The sequence below is a fragment of the Lynx canadensis genome, chromosome C1 (genome assembly GCF_007474595.2).
Source record: "Lynx canadensis isolate LIC74 chromosome C1, mLynCan4.pri.v2, whole genome shotgun sequence".
Lineage (NCBI taxonomy): Eukaryota > Metazoa > Chordata > Mammalia > Carnivora > Felidae > Lynx > Lynx canadensis.
Window position 1 is genome coordinate 111,018,595 of NC_044310.1, and position 22,606 is coordinate 111,041,200.

Sequence of the window (22,606 nt, forward strand, 5' to 3'; positions counted from 1 at the left end):
CACGGCAAAGGATTATGGCTTCTAATCCAACACAGGAGATAAAACGGAATCATGAAAAATACTACACCCTAAGAAAAGTGGATAAAGGGAATAAGAGGCAGATGGGAAAATCTAGAGTAAACAGAAAATGATCTGAACGCCCTCAATTAAAAGGTAGACATTGTCAGATTCTGAGAACAAGGACCCAACTATGCTGCCTACAAGTTGAAATATTAGGATGCAAATAGGTTAAAAGTAAAAGAAGGAGAAAAAAAAATATATTGTCTTAACACTAAGCAAAAGAAAGCTGGAGTAGCTATACTATTGGGTGAAGTAGATTTCAGAGCATAGACTATTATGACCCGGGATAAAGAGTGTCATTCTATAATGATAAAGTGGGAATAACTCTAAACATTTAGGTCCCCAGTAACAGTTTAAAAATATATGGGGTGGGACGCCTGGGTGGCTTAGTCAGTTGAGCGTCTGACTTTAGCTCAGGTCATGATCTCACCGTTCATGAGTTCGAGCCCCATGTTGGGCTCTGTGCTGACAGCTCAGAGCCTGGTGCCTGCTTCGGACTCCCTCTCTCTCTGACCCTCTTCTGCTCACACCCTGTGTCTCTCTCTCTCTCTTAAAAATAAACATTAAAAAAATTTTTTTTAAATACACAGAGCAAAAACTGATACACCCGCAAGCAGGAATAAGACACTCGTATTCAGAAATTTTAATACCTTTCTCTCAATAATTAATAGAGTAAGTAGACCAAAAATCAGTTAAGACAGAAGACAACGCCATCCACCTGGTTGACTTAATTGACGCTTCTGGAACGCCACCCACTAAGAGCAGAATACACATTCTTCTCCAGGTCAGACAGACCGTTTGCCAGGACAGACAGACCGTTTGCCAGGACAGATTCAATTCTGGGCCATACAGCAGGTCCCCATTAATTTAAAACGATTCAAGTCATACCAACTATGTTCTGTGACCACAGTGGAATTAAATTAAAAATCGATAAAAGAATGATCTCTGGGAAACCTCCCCGCCCCTGTGCTATTTGAAAACCAAGTAAAACAATTCTAAATCTAAAACCTCAAAAGGGAATTTAGTATTTTTGAATTGAGTGAAAATGAAAACCATGTTGTTTATATATTTTTTATTTCTCTAAATTACAGTGTTTTGGTGTCTTAAAAACCTTTCTGGCTGGGGAGAGACTGACCCTCCTAGGGCTAGCCAGTTCTGGAGGCAGAAGAGGTCCAGCCAGGAGCCTGTCTCTGATTTGCAAACTAACCAATCCAGAACCAGGCCTCCTCTATCTGGTTCATACTCCCCAAGAAGCAAGATTCTGCCACCTTAGTAGAGGTGTGGGCAACTAGGGACCATCCCTCTAGTTCAGAGCCCACTGAAATTATTCAAACTGGACACTCCTAAAGTGTTCATCCTGCCCTTCTTTGCCTGTCCCACAGAAACTTCAGTAAAGGTTCTAGCCCCAGCCTTCCCCCTCCACCCCTGCTTTCTGCCTGCTGAGCACACCAAGACGTCCCCCTGTGGCCCTGTGTGGTGTGCTGTGTTGTGCCTCAGGTGTCTAGGACCTGTGAGTATCATAAACTTGTCTTCCTGAACCTCTCCTGTGTCTTCTCTTGTAGCTACACCTGACTGACCATAACATAAAAGAACATAGAACAGAAGCCAGCCTATCAAAAATTGGGACATGCAGCCCGTCCTGTCCTTAGAGGGAAATGTATAGTATTAACCTATAAGAGAAAAGAAGAAAGATCTTAACTCAGTGACCTCAGCTTCCAGTTTAAGAAACTAGAAAAGGAAAAGCAAAAGACTAAGCAAAACAAAGATTTTTTTTTTTAAAGCAGAAAATCCATGCGATGGGAAACAAAGCAATGCAGAAAGGCAACAAAACTGAAAACATGTTCCTTGAAAAAATCAGTAAAATTGATAAACCGTTAGCCAGACTGATTAAAAAAAATGCAGAAGACACAAATTACCAGTATCAGGAATGAGAGAGGGGACATTGCTACAAATTCTGCAGATATAAAAATGCAGGCATCCTATGTCCAACAGGCATCTGATCTAAGCTTTCTTTTTAGCTTGGCTGTGTTTCCTTCTGCTCAAATGAGTAAATACATGTATATTTTCTTATTTTTTCCTTCTTTATTATTATTTGTTCTTTCTTATACAATAGGTAGTATACTGTAGATCATCTTCTGCCCTTTGCTTTTTACAGTTTTTATTTTAGTAATTTCTATACCCAACATGGGGCTTGAACTCATGATCCTGGGATTAAGAGTCACATTCTCTATCGACTGAGCCAACCAGGTGCCCCTGCTTTTTTGTTTTTTTTAACTTAATAAACTCTGGAAAACCATATCAATTCATAGAGATTCCCCCCCTCTTTTTTTTAAACAACTGACAGTAATCTATTTTGTGAAGGTACCATGTTCTTTTAACCACTGATACTATGGACTGAATGTTTGTATCCTCTCAAAATGCTCATTTTGAAGTCCTAACCCCCATTGTGATGGTATTAGAAGGTGGGGCCTTTAGGAGATGATTAGATTTAGATGGGGGTGAAGTCCCCTAATGGGATCAGTGCCCTATTAGAAGAGCAAGACACAGGCGCTTTCTCCCTCTCTCCACAAGCTTGCACAGAGGAAAGGCGGTGTGAGTATACAGACAGGAAGCTGCCATCTGCAAGCCAGCAAGTGGGTCCTCACTAGACATCAAATCCACTGGCGCCATGATCTTGGCCCTCCCAACTTCCAGAACTGTGAGCCACCAGTCTACGGTATTTCCTTATAACAGCCAGAGCAGACTAAGACAACAGTCTTATGTGTGGCATTTAGATTATTAAAAATATTCTACAGCTGCAAACATTGCTTCTAATAAACATTGTGCAATGTATTTTCTTATCGTTGGAAGTATATCAACATGGTAAATTCTTAGAAATGGGATTGCTAATTCAAAAGGTAAATGCAAGTGTAGTTTTGCTAGAGACTGCCAAATTACTCTCTATGATGGTTGTTCTAATTCACATTCCCTCCAGCAGTCTATGAGATGCTTCTTTATCCACAGCCTCACTATCAGAATGTATTGTAATTTTAAAATTTTGTCAATGTGATAGGTGAGAAGCAGTATTTTAGTGTAGCTTTAAATTACTTTCTCTTAGGAATGAGGTTGAAAATCTTTTCATTTTCACATATAAAATTTTTAATGGTCTGTTCTCGTCTGCTGCCAGTTTTTCCTTGTCTCCCCCCCCCTTTCTGTCTCCTTAATTTTTAAGTTACTTATATATATTGGCATATTGGTCCTTACTCTGTAATATATATTGCAAATATTTTCCCCCAGGGTATTGATGGTCTTAAGACTTTGTTTATGGTGACATTGCCATACAAAACCACAGTTTTTTGTTTTAATCAAATTTATCAATCTTTTAGTGGATTTAGTGTATTTGGATTTCAAGTCATAGAAGCCTTTCCCCATATGCAGGCTAAAGAGAAATTCACTTATTTTTCTTCTAATACTTGTATGGATTTAGTTTACATTTAGATCCTGACCATCTGGAGTTTATTCTTGAATATGATGTGGGGTAAAACTCAATCTTCTCTTTTTCTCCAAATGGCTATTTGTGCCAACATCATTTATTAAAAAGCCTGGTTTTGCCATAGAGATTTGAGTTGCTACCTTTATCATATACTAAAGCTCCATATGTACTTGACATTATTTCTGGTTTTTCCATGATAGACTTGATAAACTTTGATAGACTTGCTTGTCTATTCATGTGTTAGCACTACACTTTTCTAATTATAAAAATTTTACAGCACGTTTTAATGACTTATAGGGCTAGTCACCTTATATCTTTTCCTTTTAGTGTTTTCCTTGCTATTCTTAAATTACGTATATATTTTTCCATATGAAATTTAGCATCAACTTGTACAGTTCCATTAAAAAAAAACTTATTGGGGCGTCTGGGTGGCTCAGTTGCTTAAGCATCCAACTTCAGATCAGGTCATGATCTCACAGTCTGTGAGTTTGAGCCCCGCGTCAGGCTCTGTGCTGACAGCTCAGAGCCTGGAGCCTGCTTCACATTCTGTGTCTCCCTCTCTCTGTGCCCCTCCCCTGCTCATGCTGTGTCTCTCTCTGTCTCAACAATAAATAAAAACATTAAAAAAATTAAAAAAAAACTTATTAGTATCTTTCTTGGGATTGCATTAAATTTATAAATTAATTTAGGGAGACCTGATATTTTTATAAATTTTTTTAATGTTTATTTATTTTTGAGAGAGATAGAGACAGAGTGTGAGCATGGGAGGGGCAGAGAGAGAGAAGGAGACCACAGAATCCAAAGCAGACTCCAGGCTCCAAGCTGTCAGCACAAAGCCCAACGTGGGGCTCGAACTCACAAATTATGAGATCATGACCTCAGCCGATGTCAGAGGCTTAACTGACTGAGCCACCCAGGTGCCCTTTTTTTTTTAAAATTTTTTTCAATGTTTATTTATTTGGGAGACCTGACATTTTTATAATACCGAGTCATTTTGTTCAAGAACCAGAAATGTCCTTCCATTTGTTCAAGTCTACTTGTTTTAAAATTTTTCCTCATGTAGTTTTTAACTATTTCTTATTATATTTATTCCTGAATTGTTAATTTTCTTGACATATACATTAGATTTTTCTGTATTATATATCGATACCACTTATTATTTGTATAGTTGAAGTCTATTGATTTCTATGTGATAATTTGATGGCCTGCTAAATTATCGAAATGGTAGTTTTATCACTGATTCCCCAGGGTTTTCTGTGTACATTTATATCATCTGCAAAATAGAGATAGTTTTATTTTTCTTTTCCAAATCTCATGTCTGTACTTGAGTGTCTTGTCTTACTGGCTAACATCACTAGTAAAATGTTGAGTGGCAGTGGAGACCATGGGCAAAGTTGCCTTGTTCCTGATCTTCATGGAAAGTTCCTAGCATTTGCCCGCTAAATGAGATCCTGGTTGTAGCACAAAAGTTGTGTGTGTGTCCATGCACATGTGTCAACTTACATCTTAAGAAAGTACCCATAAGTTTCTATTTTCTTAAGTCTTTTTAATGAATTTTGGGTGATGAATTTTGTAAAAGACTTTTTCAGCAGCTGTGGAAATAAATGCAATTTGTCTCCTTAGATCGATCTATACATATGGTGTGTTCATTTATTAATATTTAATCAACCTTGTATTCCTGAAATAAATCCCACTTGGTTATGTTGTATTATTATTTTCATAATGCGGTGTTGAATTCTATTCACTAGCATTTAATTTAGAATGTTTTCATGAATATTCATGAATGATATTTATAATCTTTTTATACTATCTTAATTGGGTTTTTACAGTATTCCTCTTTTATAAAAAGAGCTAAGAAATTTCCCTTCATTTTCAATGCTCTGGAAAAGTTGGTAAAGCACTGGGACTAGCTGAAGATTTGGTAGAATAACCCTGTGAAACTTTGTTCTTTGTTCTTTTTTTTAACGTTTATTTATTATTGAGAGAAAGAGACAGAGCATGAGCATGGGAGGGCAGAGAGAGGGGGAGACACAGAATCCGAAGCAGGCTCCAGGCTCCGAGCTGTCAGCACAGAGCTTGAACTCACGAGCTGTGAGATCATGACCTGAGTTGAAGTCAGATGTTTAACCGACTGAGCCACCCAGGCACCCCCTTGGTTCTTTCTTAATGTGGAAGTTCCTTGATAATTTTTTGTACTTCTAGGGAAATTAGTCTGTTTAAACTGTCTGCCTGTAATGGGGTCAATTTTGATTAAATTATTAAATTTATTGATTAAATAAATTGATTAAATGAAGTTATCCATTTCATATAGGTTTTCAATATTTTCATAGAGATTCTGAGAAATGGTCTTTTAGTATTTTAAAAATATCTTTTGTCTCAATGGCTAATTCCCCACTTAATATTTCTTATTTTTGTGTATTTGCTCTTTCTTCTTTTTTTCTTATGTAAATATAAATAACAGTTGGTCTGTTTTGTTAATTTTTTCCCAAGAAACTAGGCTTTGGATTTTCTAATTGGATCTATTGTTTCTTGGATCTTTGCCTCATTAATTTCTGCTTTCACTTTTATTATTTCCCTTCTTCTTTCTCAGCTTTCTGAGCTGCAAACTCAAATTCTTTCATTTTTATTGACAAAAATGTTCAGGGCTACAAATTTTCCTCTGCTCACTGCTTTAAATGAATTTGATGGAGTATGCTGTTAGTTTTCATTATCAATTTTTTTTTTTTAGAAATTTCAGAATTTTGGGGGCGCCTGGGTGGCTCAGTCAGTTAAGCATCCGACTTCAGATCAGGTCATGATCTCACAGTTCGTGAGTTTGAGCCCTGCATCAGGCTCTGTGCTGACAGTTCAGAGCCTGGAGCCTGCTTTGGATTCTGTGTCTCCCTCTCTCTCTGCCCCTCCCCTGCTCATGCTCTGTCTCTCTCTGTCTCAAAAATATTAAACATTAAAAAAAAAGAAATTTCAGAATTTTGGTTTGTATTTTCCCCTTTGCTCAAGGAGTTTGATAGGTTATTTAATTTCCAGGTGGAAGGGCCTTTTAAAAAGTTGCTGGTAGTAATTTCTTGTTCTTATGTTCCAGCACCATTTGTGGAAAGACTTTCTCCAGTATTGCTTTTGCTCTTCTGTCAAAGGCCAATGGATTTTGTAAGGATCCGTTTCTGGGCACTCCATTCTGTTTCATCAAAATACTTGTCTACTCTTTCACCAATATCCTACTGTTTTGATTATTGTAGCTTTACGTAGGTATTAAAGTTGGGTAGCGCCATTCCTCTAATTTTGTTCTTCTTCACTATTTCATTGGCTATTCCAGGTCTTTTGCATCACCATGAAACTTTAGAATCAGTTTGTCAATAGCCACAAAATAACTTGCTATGATTTTTATTGGAACTGAATCTATAGATCAAGTTGGGAGGAACTGACATATTGACAATATTGGGTCTTCCTATCCATGTAATGGAATATCTCTCCATTTATTTAGATCTTTGATTGCTTTCATCAGAGTTTTGTAAGTTTTCTTCATATAGATCTTGTACATATTTTATTAGATGTATACTTAATATTTCATTTGCTAATGTAAATGGTATTGAGTTTTAATTTCAAGTTCCAACTCTTCATTGCTAGTATATAAGAAATACTATAGTATATATAAGAAAACCGTATATAAGAAAACAGACTTATATATTAACCTTGTATCTTGCAACCCCACTATAATTTCTTATTCATTCCAGGAGTTTGTTTCTGTTGATCCTTTGGTATTTTCTATATGGACAGTCATGACCTCTACAAACAAAGACAGTTTTATTTCTTCTTTCCCAATCCCTATGCCTTTTATTTCCTTTTCTAACCATATTGCATTAGCTTGGATTTCTAGTATGATGTTGAATAGGAGTGGCGAGAGCAGGCATCCTTCCCTTATTCCTGATCTTAGCAGCAAAACATTTAGTTTCTCACTATTAAGTGTGATGTTGGCTGTGGATGTCCTTTATCAAACTGAGGAGTTCCCCCTCTATTCCAGTGTTGAAAGTTTTTATCATGAATGGGTGTTGGATATTGTCTACTGCTTTTTATGTTCCTATTGATATGATAATGAGTTTTCTTCTTTAGCCTGTTGATATGATGGATTACATTAATTGATTTTCAAATCTTGAACCAGCCTTATATACCTGGAATCATTCTCCCTTCATTACGGTGTATAATTCTTTGATTGGTTAGAATCAATTTATTAATATTTTATTAAGAATTTTTGCTTCTATGTTCATGAAAGATACTGGTCTCTAGTTTTCTTTTTTTTTTTTTTTAAAGATAAGGTTTTTTTTTTTTTCAACTTTTTTTTTTTTTATTTTTTATTTTTGGGACAGAGAGAGACAGAGCATGAACGGGGGAGGGGCAGAGAGAGAGGGAGACACAGAATCGGAAACAGGCTCCAGGCTCTGAGCCATCAGCCCAGAGCCCGACGCGGGGCTCAAACTCACGGACCGCGAGATCATGACCTGGCCGAAGTCGGACGCTCAACCGACTGTGCCACCCAGGCGCCCCTGGTCTCTAGTTTTCTTTTCTTGTAATGAGTTTTTCTGGTTTTTATATTAGGGTAATGCTGTTTCAGAGAATGAGTTAGAATGTATTCTCTTTGCTTCTATTTTCTGGCAGAGTTTACAAAATATTGGTATGATTTCTTCCTTAATGTTTGGTAGAATTCACCAGTGGACCCATCTGGGCCTGGTGCTTTCTGTTTTTGAAGGTTATTAATTATTGATTCAATTTATTTAATAGATATAGTCCTCTTTAGATTATCTATTTCTCCTCATGTGAATTTGGTAGGTTGTGTCTTTCAAGGAATTGGTCCATTTCATCCAGGTTATCAAGTTTATGGGCATAGAATTGTTCATAAGAGTCCTTTATTGTCCTGTTCATGTCCATGGCTCCTCTTTTGTTTCTTCTTTTTTTTTAAGTGTAGATGGAGAGAGAGTGTGAGCAGGGGAGGGGCTGAAAGAGAGAGAGAGAAAGGGAGGGAGGGAGGGAGAGAGAATCTATGCTGTTAGCACAGAGCCTGACACGGGGCTTGATCTCACGAACCATGACATCATGACCTGAGCTGTTGAAATCAAGAGTCGGTGGCTTAACTGATTGAACCACCCAGGCCCCCCTTATTCCTGATATTAGTAATTTGTGTCTTCTTTCTGCTTATCAACATGACTAGAGGTTTATTAATTTTATTGATATTTCCAAAGCTCTTGGTTTTGTTTCTTTTCTCTATTGATTTCCTGGTTTCAATTGCATTAATTTCTGCTCTAATCTCTACACTCAACATGGGGCTCAAACTCATGACCCTGAGATAACAATTGGATGTTCTACTGACTAAGCCAGCCAGGCACCCCTCTGCTCTAATTTTTATTATTTCATTTCTTCTGCTTGCTTTGTATTTAATGTGCTTTTCTAGTTTCCTAAGGTGGAAACTTAGAGTATTGATTTTAAATCTTTCTTTTCTGATATGTGAATCCAATGCTATACATTTCCTTCTATGCCATACTTTCACAGTGTCCCACAACTTTTGATGAGTTGTATGCTTATTTTCATTTAGCTTTAAATTTATCTTGAGACTATTTTGGTTCATGAATTATTTAGAAGTGTGTTGTTTAATCTCCGAGTATTTGGGGGGTTTTCTAGTACTGATTTCTAATTTAATCCTGCTGTGGTCTGATGGTGTACTTTGTATTATTTCCATTCTTTTGCATTTATTAAGGTGTGTTTTATAGCCCAGAATATATCTATCTTTGTAAATATTCCATGTAAGTTTGAGAAAAACATGTATTCTTCTCTTGTTGGATGAAGTCCCCCAAAGATGTCAATTAGATTGCAATTTGATGGTGCTGTTTAACTTCAACTCTGTCCCTACTGACTTTCTGTCTGTTGGATCTGTCAATTACTGATAGAGGGGTGTTGAAATCTCCAACTATAATAGTTCATTTGTCTCTGCTTGCAGTTCTATCAGTTTTCACCTTGTGTATTTTGATGCTCTGTTGTTAGGCACATACACAGTAAGGATCATTGTCTTCTTAGAGAATTGATCCCTTTATTATTATGTAATGATCCTCTTTATTCCTGATAGTTTTTTCTTGCTCTGAACTGTTTTGTCTGAAATTAATATGATAACTCCAGCTCTTCTTTTTTCTTTTTTGAGTGTTAGCATGGTATATCTTTCTCCATCCCCTTTAGTTCAATCTATCTATATTGTGATAGATAACTCACTAAATGTGAGTTTTCTGTGTACAACATGCAGTGGCTTTTTATCCACTCTCATGTATCTGTCTTTTACCTGATGTGTTAGATCATAGATGTTTAAGTGATCATCATTTAGCAACTACGGTTGGGGTATTGTCTTACTGAGTGTGCTGCCATCTTCTATTCCTTGCCCTGTTCGTTCTTTCTTTCTTTCTTTCTTTCTTTCTTTCTTTCTTTCTTTCTTTCTTTCTTCTTTCTTTCTCTTTCTTTCTTTTCTTTCTTTCTCTTTTTCTTCCTTCCTAGTTTGTTTCTTTCTTTCTTCCTAGTTTCTTTCTTCCTTTCTTCTTTCTTTCTTTCTTTCTTTCTTTCTTTCTTTCTTTCTCTCTTCCTTTTCTACTTTTTTTCTAATGTCTCTGGTTTTAACTGAGCATTTTATAGAATTCCATTTTCTCCCTTTTCTTAGCATATCATTATAGTTCTTTATTTACTTTTTGTAGTGGTTGCCCTTTAATCTGCAATATACATTTACAAGTAATTCAAGTCTTTTTCAAATAACACTACCAATTCACAGGCAGTGAGAGTACTTTATAATTGCGGATTCCTAAGTCATCCCTCCTGCCCCTTATAGCATTGCGGTCATTTATTTCACTTCTCTATAAATTGTGATCACTGGATATTTTGTTGCTATTTTTTTGAATAAATTTATCTATTAGATCAATTCAGAATAATACAAATAAAATATTTTATTCTATCTTCATTTATCCCTTTTCTAATATTCTTCTTTTATGTAGATACAAGTTCCTGACCTACATCATTTTCTTTCTGAAGAAGAATTTTGTTTACTGATTTTTGCAAAGTAGATCAACTGGTGACAAATTCTCTATTTTTTTTTTTTTTTTTCTGAGAAAGTCTTTATTTCTCTTTCACTTTTTTTTTAAAGGTTTTATTTATGTAAGTAATCTCTACACCCCATGTGGGGCTCACACTCACAACCCGTGAGAACTCATGACCCACACTTCTCTGACTGTGCCAGCCAGGTTGGTGGGTTGTCTTGTTTTTTGTTTCTTTTTTTTTTCTTCAATGCCATAAATGTTTCACACCACTCCTCTTGCTTGCATGGTTTCTCAAGAGAGGTCTGATATAATTCTTATCTTTGCTTCTCTATAGGTAAAGTGTTTTTCCCCCTCTGTCTCATTCAAGATTTTCTTTTTGTCTTTGATTTTTTGCAGTTTGAATAAGATATGTCTAGGTATAGATTTTTTTTTTTTTTTTGTATTTATCCTGCTTGATGTTTTCTGAGCCTCCGGATCAGTAGTTTTGTGTCTGTCATTAATTTTGGAAAGTTCTCTGTCATTATCGCTTCAAATATTTCTTCTTTTCTTTTCCCCTGCATTTTCATTATGCATATGTTACACCTTTTAAAATCGTCCCATAGTTCTTATTCTGTTCTTTGTCATTCTTATTTCTGTTTATATTTCAGTTTTAGAAGTATCTATTGACATTTCTTCAAGCTCACTGATTCTTTCCTGGGCTGTGACCAGTCTATTGGTAAACCTGGCATTCTTCATTTCTTTACAGTGATTTTGATTCCTAGCATTAACTTCCAATTCTTTCTTAGAGTTTCCATCTCTCTGTTTACATTGTGTATCTCTTCTTTCATGTTGTCTACTTTTTTCCATTACAGCCCTTAGCATATTAATCATAGTTATTTTATATTCATAGTCTGATAATTTCTACATCTCTGTCATACCTGAGTCTGGTTCTGATGTTGGCTCTGTCTCTTCAAAGTGTTTTTTGTCTTTTAGGATTTCCTCATAATTTTCTGTTGATAGCCTGACATGATGCACTGGGTAAAAGGAACTGAGGTAAATAGAACCATTAGTGTGAAGCTTTATGTTTTCCTGCCTGAGAGTTAGGCTATATTTACTGTTTGCTGAAGCTGTAAATGTCAGAGGCTAAACTTCCTCTGGTTTTCTTGGTTTTGTCTCCCCTTGTTGCATAGGAGCTCCACTGATGTCCCAGTAAGATGTGTGGGAAGGGGAACATTCTCTGATCTCATGATTAGGTCTCAGTCTTTTAGTGAGCCTGTGCTGTGACCATCTCAAGTGCTTCTCAGATCCCCCACCCCCTTAGGTGGGTATTTCCCTTTCCCCAGGTTGGCTAGGCTCCAGTAAAATCTGTCAGTTAGGTAAAATAGCTTTTTGAAAGCTGGGCTAATTAAGAACAGAGTACTCTGATGTATTTCCCCTTGTTAGTTTGCAAATTCTTTGGGCGCTTCCTGGGTGAAATCTGAAACCAGCTCCCAGTTCACAGAGGGCAGGGAGAGACCAAAGTGAGAGGCAGAGCCCTCTGGATTGGTAGGTGGCAGGTTTCATAAGCAAGGGACCTTATGAGAGGTTTGTCTGGGGCAGCTGCGAAATGAGTAGATTTCCACACTTAAAGTTCATACGGGTGCCATAAGTGGATCCAGTCATGCATACCATCCAGATAGTCTCAACACCACATTTCTATCTCAAGGCCATATCCTTGAGGCAGCTTCTGGGAATAGGGAAGGCAAGTGGAACACACATTTCAAAGGATAGAGGAGGGGCGGGGAGCCTCCAATTGCCCAGGTCCAGCTTGTGGGTCAACCAGTGGTCACATCTCAACAACTTCCCCCAACACCCCTCCCCATTCTGGACGTATGGTGGGATTTATCTCTGATCTGCATTGTCAGAACCTGGCGGGCTCCTGGAAGAAAAACTCACAAAAGTGTGAGAGCTTCCCTAAGAATGGACACCTGGCGTTTTAGTCTCAAACTCATCCACCCTGAGTTTCCAGCAATTCACCAACTATGGTTTCAGTTTCCCTACTTTGGTGCTGCTTCCTGCAGAACTTCTGCCCTTGGGCTTCATCTCTGGTCGGCTGTGATTCTCTGTACCCACCTGTTGATCTCACCAATACATGGGGTACCAGCTTGCCCTGTGACCTCAGTTCTCTGCTGGATCTAAGAAAGTTGTTAGTTTTCAGTTTCGTGGGGTTAGTACAAGAGTGATGAGTGCAAGCTCCTTACACATCAGAACAAAACCTGGAGGTCTGGGTCACCATTTCACTTTTCTTCCCTTTCTTTGAGGCACAAAGTTTAAAATTTTGAGGAACTGCAACTTACTTTTTTTTAAAGTAGGCTCTACACCCAATGTGGGGCTTGAACTCAAAACCCCGAGATCAAGAGTCACATACTTTGGCAACTGAACCAGCCAGGCGCCCCTTATTTTTATTTTGTTGTTTGTGCTTGTGCTTTAGGCATCTTATCTAAGAAACCATTGCCTAATCAAAGGTCATAAACATTTTCACCTATTCTTCCTTCTAAGCGTTTATTTTTTTTATTTTTATTTTTTTTTATTTTTGGGACAGAGAGAGACAGAGCATGAACGGGGGAGGGGCAGAGAGAGAGGGAGACACAGAACCGGAAACAGGCTCCAGGCTCTGAGCCATCAGCCCAGAGCCTGACGCGGGGCTCGAACTCCCGGACCGCGAGATCGTGACCTGGCTGAAGTCGGACGCTTAACCGACTGCGCCACCCAGGTGCCCCATTCCTTCTAAGCGTTTTATAGTTTTGGCTCTTACGTTTAGATCTTTGGCCAATTTTGGGTTACTTTTTGCAGATGGCATGAGGTAGGAGTCCAACTTTATTCTTTTGCAAGTGAATGTCCAGTCGTCCCAGCACCATGAATTGAAAAGACTGTTCTTTTCCCCATTTAATCATGTTGCCATATTTGTTGAAAATAATTGACCACAGATGTATGGGTTTATTTCTTGACTTCCAATTCTATCTCACTGATGTAGTATCTATCATTATGCCAATACCGTATCATCTTGATTATGCAGTAATCTTGATTATATAGTAAGCTTTGAAATGAGGAAGTATGAGTCCTCCAACTTTGTTTTTCTTTTTCTGGGTTATTCTGGGGCCCTTGCATTTCCATACAGATTTTAGGATCAGGTTGTCAATTCTGTGTAAAAGGCAGCTGCGATTTTGATACGGATTTTGCTGAATCAGTAGATCATTTGGGGGAGTATTACCATCTTAATGTTATTAAGTCAGGTTTCCCAATTCATGTATATGGATGACTTTCTATTTATTTAAGTCTTTTAAAATTTCTTTCAGTAATATTTTGTAGTTTTTAACTGTCCAAATCTTGTACTTCTTTTGTTAAGTTTATTTTTAAGTATTTTAATCTTTTTGATGCCATTTTAAGTGGAATTGTTTTCTTAATGTTATTTTTGGATTGTTCATTGCTAGTGTGTAGAAGTACAACCAATATTGTATATTGACCTTGTGCCCTGGAAACTTTGATGAATTCATTTGTTAGCTTAAATATTTGAGGTGTGTGTGTGTGTATATGTGTGTGTGTGTGTGTGTGTGTATTCACAATTTGCTATATATAAGATCATGTTAGGCACCTGAGTGACTCAGTCAGTTGAGCGTCCAACTCTTGATTTTGGCTCAGGTCATGATCCCAGGGTTGTGGGATCAAGCGCTACATTGGGTTCTGCACCGAATGTGCAGCCTGCTTGGGATTCTCTCTTTGTCTCTCTGCCCTCTCCCTGCTCTTTCTCTCTCAAATAAATAAATAAATAAATAAATAAACATTAAAAAAAAAGATAATGTCATTTGCAAACAGACATGTTTTTACCTCTTCCTTTCCAATATGGATTCCTCTTTTTAATTTTTCTTATCTAATTGCCCTGGCTAGAACCTCTAGTACAATGTTGAATAGAATTGGCAAGAACAGATATTTTTGTCTTGTTTTTGATACTAAGGAGAAAGCTTTAGTCTTTCTTTAGTAAATATGAGATTATGGATTTTCTTATGGATGCTCTTACCAAGTGCCCAGTTATTATCATCTCCGTTTTTCAGATGAAAACACTGGGGCTCAGAGAGGTTGACTGAGTTGCTGGACCACAGGGTAGGCAACTGGAAAACTTCAGGATTGGAACCTCATCAGTGGTCTCCAAAGGCTGTCAGTACTTTCCTCCTTTGCCTGGGAGTGGCCAGCAAAGGGAGAGCCCAAGAAGAGAGGGGAGGCAAGGAAGGTTCAGTGGCTAAGAGTGGATTTTCTCTCTCTGGAAATCCTTCATTCACATAACTTGCCTACATCCCACGGGGCCCTCCTAGCTTGAGACAGAAGCCAGTTTTCTCCATGGCCTGTCTCTCTGCTGTGAACACTGGCAACATCAGCTCCATGTGAAGTGGGCCTTGTCCACTGTCTCTGTCTCCTCTCCTGAGGCTGGGGAGTCCCAGGGTAAAAACGCTGGCTAGGAAAGTAAGTAATGTGTTGGTTGCAAACAAACGATCTTTTGCTTTTTGCTTTTTCTTCTTCCAGTTTCTTTTCTGGAATTTTTGTCTTTTCTTAAAAGATTTCCATAGTAGATCTTCACTAGAAATACGTACTATTGCTCCCTGACAAATTTCTCATCTTAAAGAAGGTCTTCAGAAGTATATTAAGATTTCAGTTTAGAATTTAACTGTTTCTTCAAACCATCCTTTGCCCTCACCTAAAAAATGAGATAGACATATCTGATACAGGGCTAAGAGGTTTGGGTGAGTTCCCCACGGTCAAGTAGTAAGGTATAGGCTTGGCCCCAACTCAGATCAGGGTCTAGGATCTGGGACATTAGAAGTTGTCTACAATGCTGTTTTTCCACACAATGTTGCTTCACACACACTAGGCCATTTTTCAGAGATCATTTACTGCTCATGCTTTGCCCTCTGATGCTATGGTGAAGCTTAGGAGAGCACACGGTGCTTGGCTACATTTGTGGGCTTGGAGCCCCAGGCCTGGCTTGAACCTTGATTGAACTGCTTACTTCTGGGTGGCCATGGGCTTATTGAAGTGAGTGTCTGCTCTGTGTAATGCCTGGCATATAGTGAATGTTCGATACTTTATAGTTATTATTAACGCTTTTCCTTCCACTGTTGAAGGGAGGACAGTTTGATTTTGAGTAGGTCTGTCTCACACAGAAAGCCTTGCTGGTGGCCTGCTTTTGTCAGGGTATATTTTGGTGCCTGGACTCCTCATATTTCAGGGCCTCTTTTACATGCTGAGAAGGCTTTCATGGACATTGGAAACCTGGGCACTCTTCTCACTAGACTGACAAGGGCCTCAGGAGTTGGGGTAATTTTGTGGGAAAATACTGGGATCTTCCAGGCGTACCTCCCTTTGCTAGAAAACCATCTCATCTATTGTGGGCCCCATGCTGACTGATTGCTTGACCAAGAAGAGACAAAACATGATACAGTCAGTCCTAAAGAGGGCAGAAGACCTTTGAGGGCAGAAAAAGGCATTGTGAATCCCACATTCTCATTCCTATGTATTTGTTCACACAAAAACCTGTTCATAAATGTTTAGGGTGAGTTGGTTCATAATCCCCGAATCTAGAAACAACCCAAGTGTCTTTAGTTGAGCAGAGTGGTTACCAGGCTATGGTACAGTCCTATAAAGGAATACTGCTTAGCAATAAGAAGGAACAAATGCCTGGTGATGGACCAACATGGGTGAAGTGATAGAAGCCTGACTCAGCAGGCTATTGTCTGTAGGATTCCATTTTTAAGGTATTTTGGAAAAGACAGAACTGTAGGGGCCCAACCCCAACCTAGTGGGTTGACTGTAGAGGAACCTGAAGATTTTTTTTTTTGAGGTGATGAGACGGGTACCTCCACTGTGGTGGTAGTTACACAACTGTATGTGTTTATCAAGCTGTACTCCAAAAAGAATCCACTTGGAATTGTACCTCAGTGGACGAAGGACATGGGAATTGGCATCCAGGCAGAGAGGCTCACATTTTGGTCAACTTGTCTTGGTGCCCCCCTCCCCCCCGCCCCAGCTCCTAGCCTACTGGTTTCCACAGAGAGGAACTCAACAATCGTGGGTCACCACAAATGAACTGCAGCCTCATCAAATTCTGGAGTTGATGAAATACATGAGTATGATATTTCCAAACCTACACTATGGCTGCTATCAGAGCGTGTGTGGGAAAAGGACAGGCAGGTAGGCAGAGAGAGAGAGTTGGCCTGCAAGTCGGAAAAAACAGAATTCTCCAGGCCACTGGCTGGCCACAGGGCTCTGGACGTGCTACTCAACTTTTCTCTGATGACCAGCCACTGAGCTGTCTAGACAAAGGTGTAGAGAGGGTTGAATGAAAATTCGTGTGTTCAGATATTAGTACTGTTATTGTATTTTCAAATAAGGAACATAAGTAAAAGGATTTAAGGGACATATACAAGATAAGACTCCTCAAGTAAGGGGCGCCTGGCTGGCTCAGTCAGTAGAGCATGTGACTCATGATCTCAGGGTCCTGAGTTCAAACCCCACGTTGGGCATAGTGCTTACTTAAAAAAAAATTCTAAAGTGAAACTCCATCTTAAACCCTTCTCAAGTTATATGAGAAGTTGGTGCTCACAAAACAAAATGAAAAGCAAGCTTTGAATGAGCTATTTTAGGCAACTTAGAAGCCATAATTTAATATGATATTACAAGCTACTTAACCCGTGTTCACCTCTGTTTCTTATTTGTTACAAGGGAATTCATTCACTCAACAAAAATATGTTAATATATGAAGCTCCTGTGTCCTGGGTGCCACGGCTGCTATGGGGTGTTGGCACCCATGCAGGACGGAAACAATTGTTCCACAGAGCTCCTGGGTTAGGGCAACAGCACAACGTTCCAGAGGACCGTAGAGGGAAATGCGTGGGCTTTCTGGTCTACACCAGCCTCCTTCAATGGACAGCTGGGTCAGCAATTTGTTTAGCTACTGGGGGGTCATGTGGCTAATGTCAAAGTCATGTCTTGCCATTGTAGGGAAAGTTTCCATTTAGCAAGTAGGTGCTTTGTGGCTTATATCTCTTAGTGGTAGGGACTGGTTTTTTTATTTTGCTAACTGAAACTGAAATTTGTTTTGACATTTGTAAGTGTCACTGTGTGCCAGCTCCGTGTTAGGCTTGGAGAAATCCAGCCATGAGTCAGACACAATCCCAGCCCTTAGGACATTTACAGTTCTAGACTCAGGCTGGGTAACTTACATAAACAAGTTCAGCTGGGGCTCAAGGGTTACAGATCAGGAAGCCTGGGCCGTCCTCACCAGGCAACCTTCTGATAGTTTAGTTTCCAGTGTCCTGGTAAGATCAGTGGAAATGTTTGGTACACTGTGAGTTCTCTCTCTTATTGTGAATTAATCATATAATTGAAAGTTCCCGTTCCTCTGGGCAGGTATGCTCATTAATGAGACACTCGCAGCCTCTGTGTCTGCAAGAGTTAAGACCTCACCCTGGGCCATGATTAACTCACCCCCTCATGAAAACAAAATAATGTGCTGACTCACCTAACCAAGAAATCAGAGAAAGGGTGGAAGGCCTCTTCTGGGCACAGATGGGTCCAGTGTCTCAAATGAGGGTGTCAGGGTTCTCTCTCCTTTGTTTGCAAAGCTCTCAATCAGGTGCTCTTTATGTGTGAGGGGACAGACGCTCCCAGGGACTTCCGGATTGCAGTCCCCAGACAAGAGAGCACCTGTACTGATGCTCTAGCAAAGTCCCTTGAAGACTCCGAGCACCCTGGAGTGAGGGGCCAGCTCACTGGCAGCTGGCCCCCTCCCAACCACTTGGACTGAGCAGAGCATCTTTGAAAGGAGGAGGGGGTGGCTCTCCAAGAAAGGGAGAGTGAGCAAACAATTCTCATCTCCTACCGAAGTCTTCTGGAGACAATGGAGGGGCCTTCTGCCTCATGCAGCCTTTCTTTCCGAATTCACTAGAGCCATTCTTTGTTAATCTATCACATCACCAGTATCTAAGAAATGGGGAGTTCTGTGAAGCCTGTCTCCCTTGCTAATGCATGGAGAACTGGCCTAGTCTGAATTCTCTTCACTTACATTAGAGCAGGTGTAGGGAAAGCAAACGCAGAAGCAGATTCAGATTCAGGGTTAACTGGACTCCTCCTGACTCAGCTCTTTGGAGCTGAAGCCTGCGTCCTCATAGAAATGGGAACCGTGTGCCCAGGTCATAGGGTAGCTGTGGCAATTAGCTGGATGAAAGGGTTGCTCAATATGTGCTTATTAAAATGCAAACCAATACTTCACAAGGCCAGTTCGTGGAAGCAACAGTTTTTCATTATGGGAAGTTAAAGCTATTTTGGCAGCCAGACAACTCCTTCTAAAGCTTTGCCGGTTAATGAACCCCACTGGAGAATTCCCACATACCTTTCAGGAAGAGGGAAGTTTTTCTCTTTGCCTCTTGTTGGGGCTACGTGGCAACAAGGCTCACAGAAAGACCATCTGAGACCTCCCAGTTCTGTCTTCCGGAATACTTTTGTTTCATTTTCTTTTGGTTTTGTCTTTTTCTTGACTAGTGTGGGCAAGTAGCAAGATCACACCATTCATTTTTTTTTTGAAACATCATTAATTCTCCAGATGGAAAAAGAAACCAATCAGTGGCCTGGAATCAGAGCACAGGAAGCCAGCGTGGGTGAGAGACCAAGAGAAGCTTGGCAAATTGTTCCTGCCCCACCTTGACCGGCAAATTCGGGTTTTGGAAAGGAAAGCCTTGCTTCCTAGAACGTCTTGTACAAGAGTCCTCTTTTCTGAGATTATTTGATCATCCCTGTTCTATCCCAAGAATATACTTCATGAAGCTTTGCTTACCAACAGCCCCCAGATTCCAGTTTCACATCCCAGGGATTCATCCGAGGTCACCTTGATTTGAGTTCTGGGAGATTTTTAAAGACCGTATCTTGGTTTTACTTCCACAGATGGCTGGTTACTGTGTGTAGAATTTATTCGTCCAACTTCTAGAGGGCAACTTTATTTCCTTTATTTCCTCTTGGGTAAGGGCACCTCATTGTTTCCCTCTGTGCTGCCAACAAACTGGTTTTCTTGAGGGAAAACAGCTGTGCAAAATCTCCTGGTTTCAGGTCAGATGGGGACAAATAATGCTGTCCTGTCTACTTGAAATCAGAGTCTCATGTTTGTTTCTCTTGCTCACTCAGGGAGAAAGGAACAGACACATGGACAGTATTTTCCTATTCAGAAACCATTTTTTTTCATCATTTTTTTAGTTGTGTTTCAGATTCTTACAACATTCTACCCTTTATTTTCTCCCATTAAACTTCCCCACAACTATGAGAATCCTTTATTTTACATCAACTACTTTTTTAATTATAAAAGTGATATTCATCAGGAAAAATATCCACACAAAAATTATATAAAAACAGGCAGGCAAACCATAAGAAACTCTTAAATACAGATAACAAACTGATGATTGCTGGTGGGGTGTTGGGTGGGGGGATGGGCTAACAGGGTGAGGGGCATTCTAAGGAAGACAACCATTGGGATGAGTCCTGGGTAAGTGATGAATCACTAAATTCTATTGCTGAAATCATTATTACACTATATGTTAACTAACTAGGATTTAAACTAAAAAAAAAAGAAAAGAAAAGAAAAAAAGAAAAAACTAGCACAAAGACCAAAGTAAGTTACTTTATAATTTGTTGTTGTTGTTCGATTGAAAGAAATTTTCCCAATCAGAATGATTTATTCTATTTCTGGGTTCATTTGTGCTTTCCATTAAAAATAATTAGCTACAGAACAGTAATAAGAAAACAGTAAACTGTTCTATCGCAGAATTACAGATTGATAATTTGTACCACTGTACTGAGACTCTGAAGTAGTCTTCGGCTTAGTTTCATTAGAGTGTCAGGCAAATATGAAGAACTAATTTTATTTGGATCCACGATTATGGAGTTAGCTTCACAAGTTACCAGAGATGATACCCTGAGACAGAGAGAGCACGGGTACTCCCTGAAAACCTATTTCTGTGGATGATTAAATCTTTCTTCCTCCTGGTCTTTCTCTATCTGCTTTTACTCTCTTCTACCTTCCTATCTTTACTGCAGGCTTTTTCTTAGTTAGCCCTAATAAAGAACTAGCTGTGTTTTTAATCACTTTACATATAAATCTGTATTTAACAGCTTGTCTAGAATGGACTGAATTGCTTAGGGGTGTCTTCGTTCCGTAGGACCAGTTACCCTCAGAAATATTTTTAAAAGTCTCTAGGAACAAAGTCATTGTGCCATTCTTCATACTCTCCACCTTTTTTTTTTTTTTTTTTTTAAGTCTGTTTAGTTTGAGAGAGAGAGAAAGAGTGTGGTAAGGGCAGAGAGAGAAGGAGAAACAGAATCCCCAGCAGACTCTTTGGTGTCAGCGCAGAGCCTGATGTGGGTCTGGCGCTAGCCATGAGATCATGGCCTGAGCCTAAATCAAGAGTCAGTCACTCAACGGACTGAACCACCTAGGCGCCCCATTGATACTTTCCTAGTACAATTGCTGCCCCATCTCTGCCTGCTGAAATTGAGCCCTGTCTTCAAACCCTGCGGAAAATGCTACCTAGTGTTGTATGGAAACCAGTTTGACAATTAAGTATATTTAAAAAAAAATGCTACTTAAATCCAGAGGTCTTTCCTCTGCACCAGCACCCTTCAACTGGGTGTGATGGCTCTTTCCCACACATCCCTATCATATTGTACCGGTCTTATGACACTGATGGTAATCCGGCTTGGATTTGTGTACCTGTTGTATTCCTCTCACAGGTTATGAGCCCTCAAAGCCAGATTCAGTGTCTCACTCTTTGAATCTCTTGCACCTATCTTTAGAAATAAGAGTTGCTGAGTACTTACTAGTAAATTCTAGAAATTGAATAACTGACCTTTGCTTCACTTTCTTTTTTTAATTTTTTTTTTTTACATTTATTTATTTTTGAGAGAGAGCACAATTGGGGAAAGGGCAGAGAGAGAGAGAGAGAGAGAGAGAGACAGACAGAGAGACAGAGACAGAGACAGAGACAGAGAGAGGGAGACACAGAATCGGAAGCTGGCTCCAGGCTCCGAGCTGCCAGCACAGAGCCCAACGCCGGGCTCGAACCCACAAACCGTAAGATCGTGACCTGAGCCGAAGTCCGATGCTTAACCCACTGAGCCACCCAGGCGCCCCTTTGCTTCACTTTCATACTTACTATAATTATAAAACTAGTGGAGATTTAACAGAGCATTAAAGGTGTAAACTACTAGTCAAAGAGTGGGTTATCTTTTGCGTGGTAACAACACTTGGCGTTTGTAGTTTTCGGTTTCGGTTATCGCTGCTGTTTCACCTCCGGCTGCACTAGGACGCCCTGCATGAGGTCTTAAGTAACGCTCTCCGTTTTCGGAGTAAGTGGTTGAGCGGCTCATTCAGAATCTGGGCTCCCTTCCTGAAACCTGAGGACACACTCCTAGGCCGTCCCACGCCAAGTCCCTCCCTCGGCGGCCGCTTCCTTTCTGCAGCCAGGCCCTGGGGTCTGAGCCCCTGCTGGCGAACCGCGCTCTCTTCTCACCTTCCCTAGGAGCTGCGTTCCTTTCTCCCAGCCTGTGCAACACGACCGGTCTTGCTGAGAGACCGGAAACAGGCCAAACGTTCAAGCCAATGTCCAGGCACCCCACTTCCTCACTTCTTGAAGGGGTGCGCTGGGGTAAAAGCCGGGAGGCCCTTGGAGGCCAAACGGAGACCGCGCAATTATCCACGGGAACTTGTGGTAAAATGATCATGTGGCCATTTTACAGTATCACGAGCTATGTGCAAAAACGAACATTTCTGCATGTTGAATTATAACTGCAAGGCTTGAAATCATAAAGCGCGGTTTCCAAAATATGAAAAAAGAAGGTGAATTTTTTTTTTTTTTTTGCGTATACTCTCCATAGTAATTTTTAAAGAAGAAATTTTTTTTTTCAAATCCCAGTAGACTTTTCTTTCCTTTTTTTTTTTTTTTTTTTGGCCATGGCCAGAAATAGGGTTGAA

The 22,606-nt window shown here is 39.7% G+C and overlaps 1 non-coding gene across 1 annotated transcript; it reads left to right on the plus strand.

Annotated features, from left to right (window-relative positions):
- Positions 1–17,041: 17,041 nt before the first annotated feature.
- TRNAM-CAU lies at positions 17,042–17,114 on the plus strand. The gene has a single exon. It is a non-coding gene; the product is annotated as a tRNA-Met (tRNA).
- Positions 17,115–22,606: the final 5,492 nt, after the last annotated feature.